Here is a 13,957-nt window from a genome sequence, read left to right on the forward strand (position 1 = left end):
TTATCCCAACCTCCCAACGGATAGAAAATTTCTGTGAAATTTCAGTCCAGACGAACGTCAATTTGACTTGACGAATGTCTGTCTCAAATTTAGCCATTAAAAATATAGCCGTTGGGCTAAGTTGGGAACCAGATGGACGTTTGTCTAGAAAGACAGTCGTCCGTCTGGCTTGCGTTAGACAGATAGATGTTCGTCTAGCTAGACAGAAAGCCAGACGGACGACTGTCTGACCGGATGAAAAATTCGTTTGGCACTTTGTGACCAGACGGACATCCGTTTGGCTCAGACAAAACTTCGTCTGCAGCACAGAGTGCACAAGTAGGTTGATGGTTGGACTTGATTGGGTTTCTGATATTTCTAGCCAACCTTAAGCTTTATACACTATCCTAATATGTCCTAGGTCAGTCTAGTGACATAATATGCTCATAATTTAATACAATTACATGTGAGTGCATATGGAGGTGTCTTAAGTCCTAAATTCATCCAAGTCTTGAACTTGACTTGATCTTCGCATCTTCTTGTGCTTTGAGCTTGATGCTCATCTTGACCTTTATACCTTGTCCAAGATTACTTGATCTTGACTTGGGCTTGAGCATCCGGTGAGTTTGGTCCAATAAGTCAAATTCAGTCCACTTGTTTTAGTAATGAGTTGGACAATCACAACTTAATGTAGACATTAGTAATTTGTGTTTGTCATCATTAAAACTAATGGAGGCTGATGTGGCAATGCTAACATGGCATTTCCTAACAGAGATGGTTCTAAAAAATTCTTAAGGTCTCTTATGGTGCAGGGCCCTTAAAATACTTAGGCCTCCCTACGGATTTTGGGGTTTCTAAGGTAGATTTATTCCATTCAATGGGGGATAGAATGGATACAAAGTTTGAAGGTTAGTAAAAAAGGCTTATAAATCATACAGGTAGAGAGGTTCTATTGAAATCAATAGTTTTACCTTCTACAAATTATGTGACTTCTCATTTTAAGATCCAAAGAGTATTCATAATCAGGTGAAAGTGAAGGCGGCAAGATTCTATTGGGGTGGAAGTGAAAATAAGAAAACAATCCATTGGATTTGTTGGCAAAGGATGACGAAGCCAAAATGCAAAGGTGGTATTGAGCTAAGAGACCCATACCTACACAACAAGGCTCTTTTAAGTAAGGTTGCATGGAGACTATTCTCATATCCGGAATTAGAATGGGCACAACTCATGAGATGTATATATTTCCTAGATGTACCCTTTTTGGAAGCAAGCAAAGGAATGAACCCATCATGGGTTTGGCGTAGTATTTTAGAAGGAAGGGAGGAGTTGAAGACGGCTTTAATCTGGGGAATTGGCTGGGGTACTAGAATAAATATATCCAAAGACCCATGGGTGCCCAGATTACACAACTTCAAGATTAAAACTGAGAGAGAGCCAAGTTGTGAAATATAATGGGTTGCGGAGCTGATATGCCAACAAACAAGAACATGGAAAATGGAGTTGATCCATCAACGGTTTTCACATGAAGAAGCTAAAGCTATCATGGACATCAAATTATATACATTCCCTAGGAAGGATAAATTCATTTGGGGTGGTACCAATGACGGAAAATTTTTCAGTTAATGCCGCATATAAATTGCAAGAAAGGAATCTCAAATGCCAAGAAGAAGCTGGTCCGTCCTTGTCATCTTGGAGATCATGGGAGAATATTCCACCACATATGTGGAAAGAGGTATGACAATGCAAAACTCTTCCTAAAATTAAAACTTTTCTTTGGAGGGCATGCAATGAAGGTTTGACTATAGCAGTAGACTTAAATGTTAGGGGAAATAAAATCCATCCAAAATGCAATGCTTGTGATAAAAAGGATGAAACTTTGTCCCACATACTATTTGGCTGTGATATGGCTCATCAAGTATGGTTTGGTGGACCTATGTCGTGGAGAATTCAACACCTTGAGGAAATGAGTATGTAAAAATGGATTGACTCTTGCAAACATTTTAAGGGCCTGAGCAAAGAGGAGGCTGACCAAGTCAAGAGTTTGTGTTCCTTTACGGTGTGGCTGCTGTGGAAAGAAATAAATGCTAGAGTCAAAGGGGAAAGGAAGTGGGAACCAGGGGAACTCGTTCAAGAAATTCAAAGAGCTCACTTTGAATTTTGCGCACAAGTAAAGAAACCTGTAGAGACAAGATCAAGTAGACCAAGCCAAATACAAGATGTTGATCCTACACTCCCTCAACCGCCTCTATCACCAAGTTTCTTGAGACTCAATATGGATGCATCATGGAAGCCAAAAAATTGTGAAGGTGGGATTGGAGTGATCATACGTAATGAGGAAGGGAAACCATTTCTAGCTAAATCTATACCAATATCCTCCTCTTCGGCAGCAGAGTGTGAGGCTCTTGAAGGAAGGATGGATTATATTCAAGTTGAATCCGATTGTAAAAGCTCGATTGACCGTATTTTGGATAGTAATGCCCCTACCCCTCCCTATATTCTACCTATCATACAGGATGTAGAGGTGTTAGCTACTAAATTTTTGGGTTTCAAAGCCCATTTTATCTCTAGGAAATCCAATATTGTTGCAGATTTCTTAGCAAGGTAGGCCTTCTCAGTTGAGAGTCCAACAATATGGCCTTGTTCCGATGAGTGGTTATTAAAGCTATGCTCGACCACTACTTTGACTCACAATGAATAAGATTGTTGATTACCCACAAACAAAAAACAAATTGTGTTTTTTGGTAACATTACACTAAATCCATCGAAAAGTCGAGAAAAGATCTGATAAAAAGATTAAAGCCCCTAACTCGACCTAGGTGTGGAAAATGATGAAATTGTCAGGCTCTGCCAAAGATTAAAGCCTTGTTTTGTGGGTATGTGCACAAGGAAATGCAACTGAGAAAAATTTAAGGATTACGCAATGTTAGTTGTTTGGTTTGGTACTGACTTGTCTTTCGTGGTGTGTCAAGGTTGCTCTCTTGAGCTTGTTGATGGGGATTGAGTACCCTTTGTGAGCAAAAACATAGAAGGGAGGTATTTAGCAAAGAGTCTAGATCACCTCTCCATTGTTTTTTCCTGACACTTTCCCACCATAAAATAGTGGTGGGACCCACCAGAGTCTCACATGTGATCTATTTATTAATATTCTTAGGTGGGCTGCACCACTATTGTGTGGTGCGAAGCATCAGGGGAGATGGGGAGGTGATCCGAACTCTTAAGCAAATGGGTGTTTCTTTTCTGGTTTGGACTGCTAGGAATAGAATTGTGTTTGGGAGAAGGGAATGGGTACCAGTTGAAGTAATTTTGAAGGCCCATGAAGTTTTTGTAGAATATTAGGCCTCGAGAAAGCCCATGATGGGAGGACGTATACTTGTAGGGATGGATGATGTTCAATAGGAAGAGGAGCTTACTCTGGGGTGTGATGCTGCCTAGCTAGTTGATTCATATGAGGGAAGAGTGGGGTATATTATATTGAATAGTAGTATGGAGCCAATTGCAACATGTTTTAACCCTTCCGTTTTCTATTAGGTTTCTATGGGAGAGGCAAGGGCTGTTTGAGGTGGGTTGCTCTTGTCAAGAAGGTTGAATTTATCATCCATTAGGATGAAGTCAGATTGCCATGATCTTCTAAATTTTCTTCCCCTAGTGCACTGAAGCAACTCCAGTATTCCTTTCTAATGTGCTTTAAGGTATTGTCCATCTGGCTAGTTTTTTAATTGTTGTTTTTTCTCTTTTTTTTCTTGGGAGTTTAATGGTTGAGCCCACTCCATGGCTAGGAAGGCTCTTGAAGTTACTGGTAACATCGAGTGGCTATTATCTAATCCATGGCTCTATGGAGTTTTTCTCTGGTAGCTAGGTGGTTCTTCTTGCTCTTTTGGATGAACTAGTAAAAATACACGTGCAAATGTGTCACACCCCACCTGCCAGTATCGGACCCGCCCAACAACCCGTGGGTGTGATTCCATATTCACAAGATCAGGTTCACATTATCATTAATAATAAATATACATAGTACCAAATCAATGAGCAAGAACAAATCCAATAATTAAATAAAAAGGATTAAGGTACCAAAAATCCAATGAAATAATACTAGAATGAAATCAAGGGATAAATCAAAGGAATGTATCAATTGTACAAATCAGCAGAAGCTAAAAGGAAACATCAACATTATGTCTTGTTATTTGCTTTCTCCTTTAAAGGGTACTTTATCTTATATTTCTCGATCCATGGAGTCAGTCATAAGACCCACTTTCATAGATTTGTCTAGATAGTGGACAACCTAGGCTCTCTTCCTATCAATGGGTGCCATAAGAGCACTCCATGCACCCACATGAAGCTTTGTGTTGTGCAGCACCAAATCTCATTGATGCCTCAAGTACCTCTTCTGAGGTGTTCTCCCGCTCATATGGATCTTCTCTTGTTTCATTGTAGTCATCTGAAGAAAAATATAATCCACAAGAATGAGTTCTAACAAACTTAGTAAGGCTAAAATCCCATATACGCTTCGATAATGCAATCACATGGCAAGCAATGATGAAACAATGAAATGTTGAAATATTGATGTGCCTAATAGCTAACCATGAAAGTCTCTATTCAGACAGACATGCTTTGAGATATTACACCAACCCTCCTTTAGGTAGGTCTCGTCACTTTGATCCCTCACGGACTGGCTACCTTTGTTGGGATCCTGGGCAAGTACGATCCTCATCAATCAACCATGGCTGAGGTTTAGATCAACACTCTCTCACTACAATCATTGGCATGAGTATTGGTGCATGTCAAGGATTTTAGCCCAATGCAAGGTCCTATGGTAACATACTATATGTGGTCCAGATACCTTCCATATGGCACCAACCAACTCGGTCTAGTATCCTTCTCCACCTAGGAATGAGAATCCTTACGGACTAGTTACCTCTATTGGATTCCATTCCTTAACGCTACGATCATCCACATATTGTTGGGGCGGATGCTCTCATTTCCTATTATGACACCCAAGCCATCTTTTGGACGCCTATGAGCTCAACCCTAACATATACAACCCTCCAATTGCATGATCAATAGTGGACCATTGAATCTCCTCACGGACTGGCTACTGTTGTTGGATGAAACAAGGTCACGTGGAGGTACCTAACTATGCACTCTAGACCTCCTAGGTATGTAGAATGATGAGTACATTTATGTGTGAAATATTAGGGCATAAAGCATGCATTTTACACACTTTGAGTGGAGCTACCTTGGGTTTTATGAATTTTTAGGACTTTAGCGAATATCTGGAGTTTTGGGTATGAAACATGCAATTTTACATGTTAAGAGGTCTGTTCAAATTCTCAATTGCGAAAATGGACCGGATTTGGAGCATGATGGGCTAGAAATGCAATTATGGGCCAATTCCAGTACATCTAAAATTAGATTGTGATTTTTTTTTAATTGTAATTAAAATAATGTATGTGGCCCACAAATAGTCAAAAACTAGGATTTTCTATTTTTTTAGAAGATTTCATTTTTTTTTAGATTTTATTTATTTCTCTAATTAGTTTTCTCTCTCTTCCCACTTTCTATTCTTTTCACTATTTTATTTTATTCTTTTTCCTTAATTAACCGAAAACACTTTTCTAAAAATATATATTTTTTTTTCTTTCCTTCTCTCCACTTTCTCCACGTGAACTTCAATATAATTATTTTTTTTTCTTTTTCTCCACTTACTCTCTCTCTCTCTCTCTCTCTCTCTCTCCCCCCCTTAGAATTTCTAACGGATTTTGCTCTTTCTTTATTTGTTTTCTTTTTCTATTTTACTCTTTTATTATTATTATTATTATTATTATTATTATTATTATTATTATTATTATTATTATGTAGTATTAGTAGTAGTAGTAGTAGTAGTAGTAGTAGTAGTAGTAGCATTATGTATTATTATTTTATTTCCTTGTTTGTGAATTATTCTCCTTCTCCTATAAATATTATCTCCCTCTTAGGTCTATTTTAGTCTTGCACTTTCTATTCTCTTTAGCTTGCTCTAGGTTTTCTCTAGTTCTTTGATTAATTTGTGGGTTCTAATTCTATATTGAATGTTTAGGTTTTAATGTTTTGCAAGGAAGATTGAAGTTGTGTAATTTATTTCATGCAAGTGTATTTCCTTTATTTTTATCAATGCAATTTCAAGTTCAAGTTCAAGTTTCAAGTTTGAGGATTCGCTTTCTCTTTGGTTTAGCGATTGTAGATCTAGATTATTCTAGATCTGGTTGTTAGGGTTGGTTGAGATTCGAATCGTTTGTTCAAGTTTTTTTTTGGGATTCAAAGATGCAAGTAAGTAACATTCTTCAATAATCTTCTCTCTCCCCTCCATTCCCGCTTCTATCTACCCCGTCCATATTCTTAATTTAGGATTTAATTTAAGCATTTATTTATTGTTCTCCCTTCCCCTTGGGTCCTTGATCAAATATGTCTACAGTCATGCCTCTCTTTGGTTAAGGTTTCCCTTTTATTGTTTATTGTTTTGTTATTTACTTTCTGCACTTTTTTTTTTCTTTTTTGTTCTCTTTAATATCCTTTCCCCCGATCGGTGGACTATAAGCTACGGCAAAGGGTCCATGGTCAAAGTCATTATAATTATACTCTCCTTCCCTCGATCCAGAGCTGACACTCGGATCACTTCCCTTTATTTTTATTGTTTGCATTTTTTTTCTTGCCTTTTATATATGCATTGGTTATGTTTGCTTTATTCTTCATCTTAATTCAATTGCATTAGATGTATGGATTAGGATCGTTGGTTTAGTTTAATTAATTAGTTAACAAAATTGAATCATTTCACCCTCGCATTACCATTAAGAAATTGAATTCTAGGTGGCATATCTCCCTGAGATTGACCCGTTAGCTATACGATACTATGTGTTTGTGGTTACTTTTAATTTCACAAACATAGAACAACAACTATGAAGGTGCTAGGGGCATTAGATGACAGTGTTCCATACCACAACCCCTGATATCCCAAGCTAGGAGTACCCAGTATGAATAATCCTCAATTATAGTCACTCACACAACACATCATCCACATAAACAAAATGATACATTGTTTAAATCATAATACATGAAAATATACTCATATCTAAACATGTACAACAACAACCACAACAAGTAGTATAAGTATGATCATGCTTAGAAAAGAAGTCAAACCATCATATCATAAAGCTAGTCATACATGTAATTGCAACCTTACCTGCTTTAGCTGAAATATCTTGGAAAAACGTATTAAATCTCTCAAGTAACCACTCCAACAGACCTCAGAGATCACCTAGATTAGGATAAAGAAGTTTCATTAAGGTCTGGTCCAATCAAAGCGAAAACAACATCAAAACAGCCTCTGGAAGTAGGCTGGTTGCTTGAGCTGGTTGGTCCAATCGACCTCCTTAAGTAACCACCTGCTTTTCTGAGAGTTTTCCAAGTAAAAAAAAAATTCAAACTTCTGATCACCCATCCTCGATATGATTTTTAATTGATTCAACTCCTGAACTTCGTTCTTAGAACTTCAGAGAGGTCACCACACATCAAATCACAGAAGAAGAATGATTTGAATCCACATCATTTTCTTCGACAATATCAACCCTTGATTCGGATATGAAAATCCATCTCCTGACATGATCCATTTGAGATCATCGACGGAAAAGGATCTAATCACTCCAACTCACCACTACAAAATTTTAGAGGGAGAAACTATTATCTAACAATATATTAATTCAAGTAAATAAGAGAGTGTTTAACTAACCTCTAGAAGATCTGAAAGTCAAAGCAAGATTTAAGCTTTCTTCACAAGTCGAAGCTTCTTCACCACCAACCTCGTGTACACAGCCTTTACTTAGTCTACAACAGCCTCCACAAATATAATAATGCGAAATTACTTCATGAATGACTATTTATAAGGTGCTAGGGAAAAAAGGGTTTAAATCCTACAACCCAACCGACCAGGTGCTTGGAGTGGTTGGTTAGCCAATTAACCATCTTAAACAACCGTCCCCTAGTACTTTTTAGTACCTTGGGTGATTTGCTCTTGCGATTGATCCCTAACACCAAATCAACTTAAACCAACACATGGGGGGGGGGGGCTCTTACCTTGTTCATGAACTTCTTCCAACTCGACGTGTCTTATGCTAGAAATCCATTTATCCAGTCCATCGAGGTTTTGACTAGTTCTTCAGGTTCCTAGTAAGACAGGTTCTTCATTAGTAGTATCTAGACCCATGGGCTCAGAGTCTTGATCATGGGCTTCAATCCAGCTTCTTCTGGCTAGAAATTCGGGTACCTAGAACTACAATACAGATTTCGAGCTAGAAATACAAGAGTTGTTACATCCTCTCCCCCCCCCCCAAATGAGAAATTCCATCCTCGAAATTTGCAACATACCTAGGTGTCCGAAAAGATAGGGGTAATTATCTCTTATCTCGTCTTCCTTTTCCTAAGATGCTTCTTCAATAGTGTGATTCCTCCATCTAATCCTCACTAGGGGTATGGTCTGATTCCTTAGCTGTGTGTCCTTCCGGTCAAGAATTTCTATAGGCTCTTCTTCATAAGTCAAGTCCGCACTCAGACTTTCAGGTTCTTGCTGAAGCAAATGTTCAAAGTTCGCTAAGCATTGCCTCAACCTAGACACATGGAATACATCATGCACACCACCTAGAGACAAAAGTAGGGCCAATTTACAAGCAACCAATCCAACTTTCTCAGTAATCTCGAATGGTCCAATGTATCTAGGGCTAAGCTTCCCTTTGATATTAAATCTCATAATGCCCTTCATTGGCGACACCTTCAAGAAAGCCTGCTCTCCTACCTAAAATTTCAGACCTGGCCATGTTTTATCCACATAAGACTTCTGCCTAGACTGTGCAACCTTGATTCTCTCTCTAATCATGTCAACCATAGCACCTGTTGTCTCAATTAGGTCAAGGCCAAGGACGTCTTTCTCCAATTTCATCCCAATAAAGAGGAGTCTTGCAAGTTAGCCCATACAGAGCTTTAAACAGGGTCATTCCAATGGTTGACTAGTAACTGTTGATGTAAGAAAATTCCATCAATGCTAAGTGGTCATCCCAATTACCACCCATATCGACAAAACATACTTGAAGCATATCTTCTAGAATTTGAATGTTCCTTTCCGATTGTCAGTCCGACTGAGGATGATGTGTCATACTCAAATTCAACTGTGTTCCTAGAGCCTTTTGTAGACTGTTCCAGAATCGAGAGGTGAACGTTGGATCTTGGTTAGATACTATATTGTTGGTTGGCACACCATGCAATCTCACCACACCATCTACATACAGACTTTCCAATCTGTCCATAGTGTAGGGTGATTTTTATTAGTATAAAATGGGGTGATTTAGTCAATCGGTCCACTATTACCCACATTGTGTCAATTCCTTGCTTGTTCAAGGTAGATCCGTGACAAAAAATCCATGGCAATATCTTCCCACTTCCAGGTAGGTAGGGGAAGGTGTTGCAGAAGACCAAAAGATGGTTGTATGATAGCTTTCACGCGCTGACAGGTACCACAATTGGCAACGAAGTCTTCCACATCATTCCTCATTCCATGCCACCAGAAATACCCTTTCATATCTTAATACATCTTCATGCTACTTGGATGTATAGAGAAGATGGATTGGTGAGCTTCACTCAAGATTTCCTTCTTAAGGTCTTCCATCGCTGGAACATAGATTCTTCTCTAGAAAACCAGAGCACCATCGAGCCCAAAGAGAAATCCAATACTTGCCTAGCATCCGAAGATATCAAGTCAATTTTCTTCTTCAACTCTGGGTCGGTTGGCCGCAAAGTTATGATTCTGTCCCTTAGACTCGGTTGAACTGATATAGCCACTAGAATAGCTTCGGAGCCTACTGGAAGAATCTCTAGCCCAAATTCAATGATGGAGAACAACCTAGGTTTACTCAGAGAATCCAAATCCACACTCTGTCGACTACTCTTTCTACTCAGAGCATTTGCAAATACGTTGGCTTTCCCTTGGTGATATTGGATTTGCAATTATAATCCTTCACCAATTCCAACCATTTGCACTGCCTCATATTCAGTTCCTTCTGGGTGAAGAAATACTTGAGACTCTTATAATCGGTGTCTATGGCTATCTTTTCGCCATACAGATAGTGACAATGGATCTTTAGAGTGAACACCATTACTGCCAGTTCTAGATCATGTGTAGAGTAGTTATGCTCATAGTTCTTCAGCTGTCTAGAAGCGTATGACACTACCTTACCATGATGCCTTATAACACATCCCACAACAAAATTAGATGCATTCATATACACTGTCAAACCCCCAAAATCATCTGGTATAGTCAACACTGAAGCATTAGTCAATCTCTTCTTGAGTTCTTAGAAATTGTTCTCACATGATTCATTCCATTCAAACTTGACTCCTTTCCTGGTAAGTTTTGTCATAGGGGTCACTAATCTAGAGAAATTCTCGATGAACTGCCTATAGTATACAATCATACCTAGAAAACTTATGATTTCAGTGATTGACTTGGGTCTATCCCTATCTACCACAACTTTAACGTTCTCAGGATGGACTCTAACTTGCTTTTGCCATCATTTTTTCTTGGTAGACTCTTCAATAGGGATTTCTACAATGTGGGGTTTGGTCGAATGAGGATTTAAGGGTATGATGGATTGAGTAGAGAAATAAGTAATATAGTTTTTCTTGGTAAATTGACAATTCAATATTAATTTTAATTTTGGTTGTAGATCTTTCATTATTTTTTTAGGAAATAGGTGAAATATATTATATTAATGAAAGTAGATAGTTACATAGGATATTAAATCTTGAAGAACCTGTGACCATGGGCTTCTTCCAGCACCATCGTTGCGATCTCCATTAGTAAGTTTTCCGGATCAAAGGAGAACTCCTGGCCACCTGTAGCCAAAGAAGCAAAAAAATCCACACAATAATTTGTCCCACAAACCCGGTGGTTTTTCTTAGTAAATAAACGATTTAGATACTTTTAATTTTGGCTGAGGATCGTTTCATTTTTCAATAGGGAGGGGAAGAGTTAAGAGATAGTGGTGTTAATAAGAGATAGTGGTGTTAATAAGACAATCACAATTGTAGACATATTAATCCTTTCCAATTAGATAATGAGATTGAAGGTATTTTAGAAAAGAAAATTTGAACATTCTTTTCTAGTTTGTGCTTTTATAATAATAGTATGATGATAGTACAACTTGTTTACTACCAAAATAAACAACGTTCGTGGCCCGTTTAGTATGGTAACCTTAAAAAAAATTGTTTCTGATCAATGTTATCGAAGTAGAAATAGACCAAATTGTATACAAATATCCTAGTTTGTATTAATTGTATACGAATGTCTTAATTTGTATTTGTATTTCTTTTTATATATTAGTACACTTTTGAACTTCATTGTGTTGACAAAAAGGAAAAAAAAGAAAAAAAGAAAAGAAAGAACTTCATCGTAAAAATATCAATTTTGGTATTTCTTCAATTAAAAATGCCTTTTTAAAATGCAACGGCAAAACATGTACCTCAAATTGAAAAGGCAAAATATTACCCAAAACAAAAATTATCATATTTTTATAAATAACATTAATTATGGATGTTTATCAGCCCAAAGAGATCATACCAAAATATGTAACTTCCAAATGAAGATCTCAACAATCTCAGAGTGCAATCTTGGTGATCCACATTCCTATATTAACTAAATATCTTTGCAATATATCTTTCCGTATCAAGATTATCTTATTGTGTGCAAGAATCATATATTGTATTTCTTTGTAGGTTTTGATATTTTCATATCAGAGAATATGCTAGTTCTATTTAAATATGTAATGAATAACTCAATAGAAGAGTTCAACTCATCTTATTCTAATTTTTTTTCTTGTCTTGAATACTTTTCTCCATTTTATAACATGTTATCAGCACGATTCTGCTAAAAGTAATTACGTTTTGAAAAGAAAAATGACATACTATATACCATTGTGCTTTCTATTCCAAGGTGAAAATGATGATTGACTTCCCCACATATCTCTGTAAACAATGGAGTTTGTCTTGTCCATCTTGTAATGTAAGTGTATTATGACTAAGGTATGTAATTATTGAATCTAATAGTCAAACAAATAATAAGATATTATATTGCCTTAACAATTGTAGTTTGTCACTAACCAATCTTAAAATGATGGTTTTATTTATTATATATAATGGTTCCTAATTTTGTACCACAAATATTGTTGGATGCACATAAAATTATAAGATTTGAAACTGTAAATGAGTACAATTTTGCAGGTGTACATGAAGTTGCAAGATTTAAAACTGTAAATGAGTTCTCAATTGAAATTATGTGGAGAAAAATTATTAATAAGGACTTATGGGAAAGAAAAACCTTTTTCAACTTTTCATGCTTCAAATATGCTATCACAATAGCAATATCATGAAAAATGTTTTAAAAGATACTCTGAATTGATCTTATGTCGCCTTATGGCTAAGTAGAATAATAAATTATTAATGAAAAATTATGAAACTTATCCATTTCTTAAAGTGAATGCAGTAATTCATGATAAGCCTGAAGGAAGACAAATTTATAATTGTAGTTATGACTGTGAATGTAGACGAGGTAAAGATGGAATAATTATCGTCATTATAATAGAAATAAATAAGAGAATGATAATGATTCTCAATGTAACTCTTCATGAAATAAAAATAATATTTGTCATCAATGTGATAAGAAATGTCATTACTCACGTATCTGTTGTATTCCACAATATTTTGTTAAGCTTTGTCAAGCTTCAATTAAAACAATGAAAATAATATGAAAATGAATTTGACTTTTCAAAATAATGATATCAAAATAAATTTTGCCCATAAAGATAATGATTTTGAATGGCCTCACAAATACTACAAATTTAGTGCTACAAACTCATTTGAAGATAATAATTGAAGATTTATTTGTGCTAATGAAATTTAAATAAAAATAAAATTTTTATTATGTTAGTTTGTAATTCTTTTTTCCTCAAATATCATCTCATATGTTAGTTTATTTCAAATTTAATATTTTTTCTTTAAAATTTTTTTTATTGACTCTCGACAAATTTTTCGATATATTTCTTTATTATGATGAAGAATATGGATATTCCCCAATGTACTACAATATAGACTATACTAAAAAATAAAATTTATACTTATTTGATTCATACAATAATTGGTAGTACAAAATTTGATTGAAGGCTCTAAAAGAGCTGATCTATTATTATTTAGGAGACCAAATTGGCTATAAATAATGCATTATGTTGTAGCAAGTTTCAACAAAAAACTTATTAAGTTTCAAAGATATTTGCTAAAATAATTATCATATTTATATTACAAATGATATTAAAAGTGAATATCTACGCATTAATATAAAAATATTATAATTGTTCTCCCAATTTGTACTGCACGAATATTCACCATAGTTGAAACATATGCTTTAGAAAATCAAAAAAATATTGATTTCGATAGCTTTATTATTCGACATGACTGGTTGAACCATCCCGGATCAAGTATGATATAAAAAATTACTGAAAATTCATTTATCATATATTGAAGAACCAGAAGATTCTTTAATTCAGAAATTTTCTAATGCTGCTTGCTCTCAAGAAAAATCTATTATTAGACGATCACCAGATAAAATTGAAATTAGACTTTCTGTATTTTTGAAATATATATAGAGTAAAATATATGGGTCCATTCACCTATCACGTGGACTATTCAGATAATATATGATTTTAATAGATACATCTATAAAATGATCATATGTATGTTCATTATGAACTTGAAATTTGATATTTGTAAGATTTTGTGTTCATAGAATTAGAATAAGAAAACAATTTATTAATTATAAGATAAAGACAATTTGTCTTAATAATGTTAGTGAATTTACATCTCAAGCCTTATGATTTTTATATAACAACTAAAATGACAGTTGAATAGTCTA

This window comes from Hakea prostrata, unplaced genomic scaffold, assembly GCF_041222555.1.
Source record: "Hakea prostrata isolate BN-2017 unplaced genomic scaffold, UWA_Hpros_2 contig_168, whole genome shotgun sequence".
Classification (NCBI taxonomy): Eukaryota; Viridiplantae; Streptophyta; class Magnoliopsida; order Proteales; family Proteaceae; genus Hakea; species Hakea prostrata.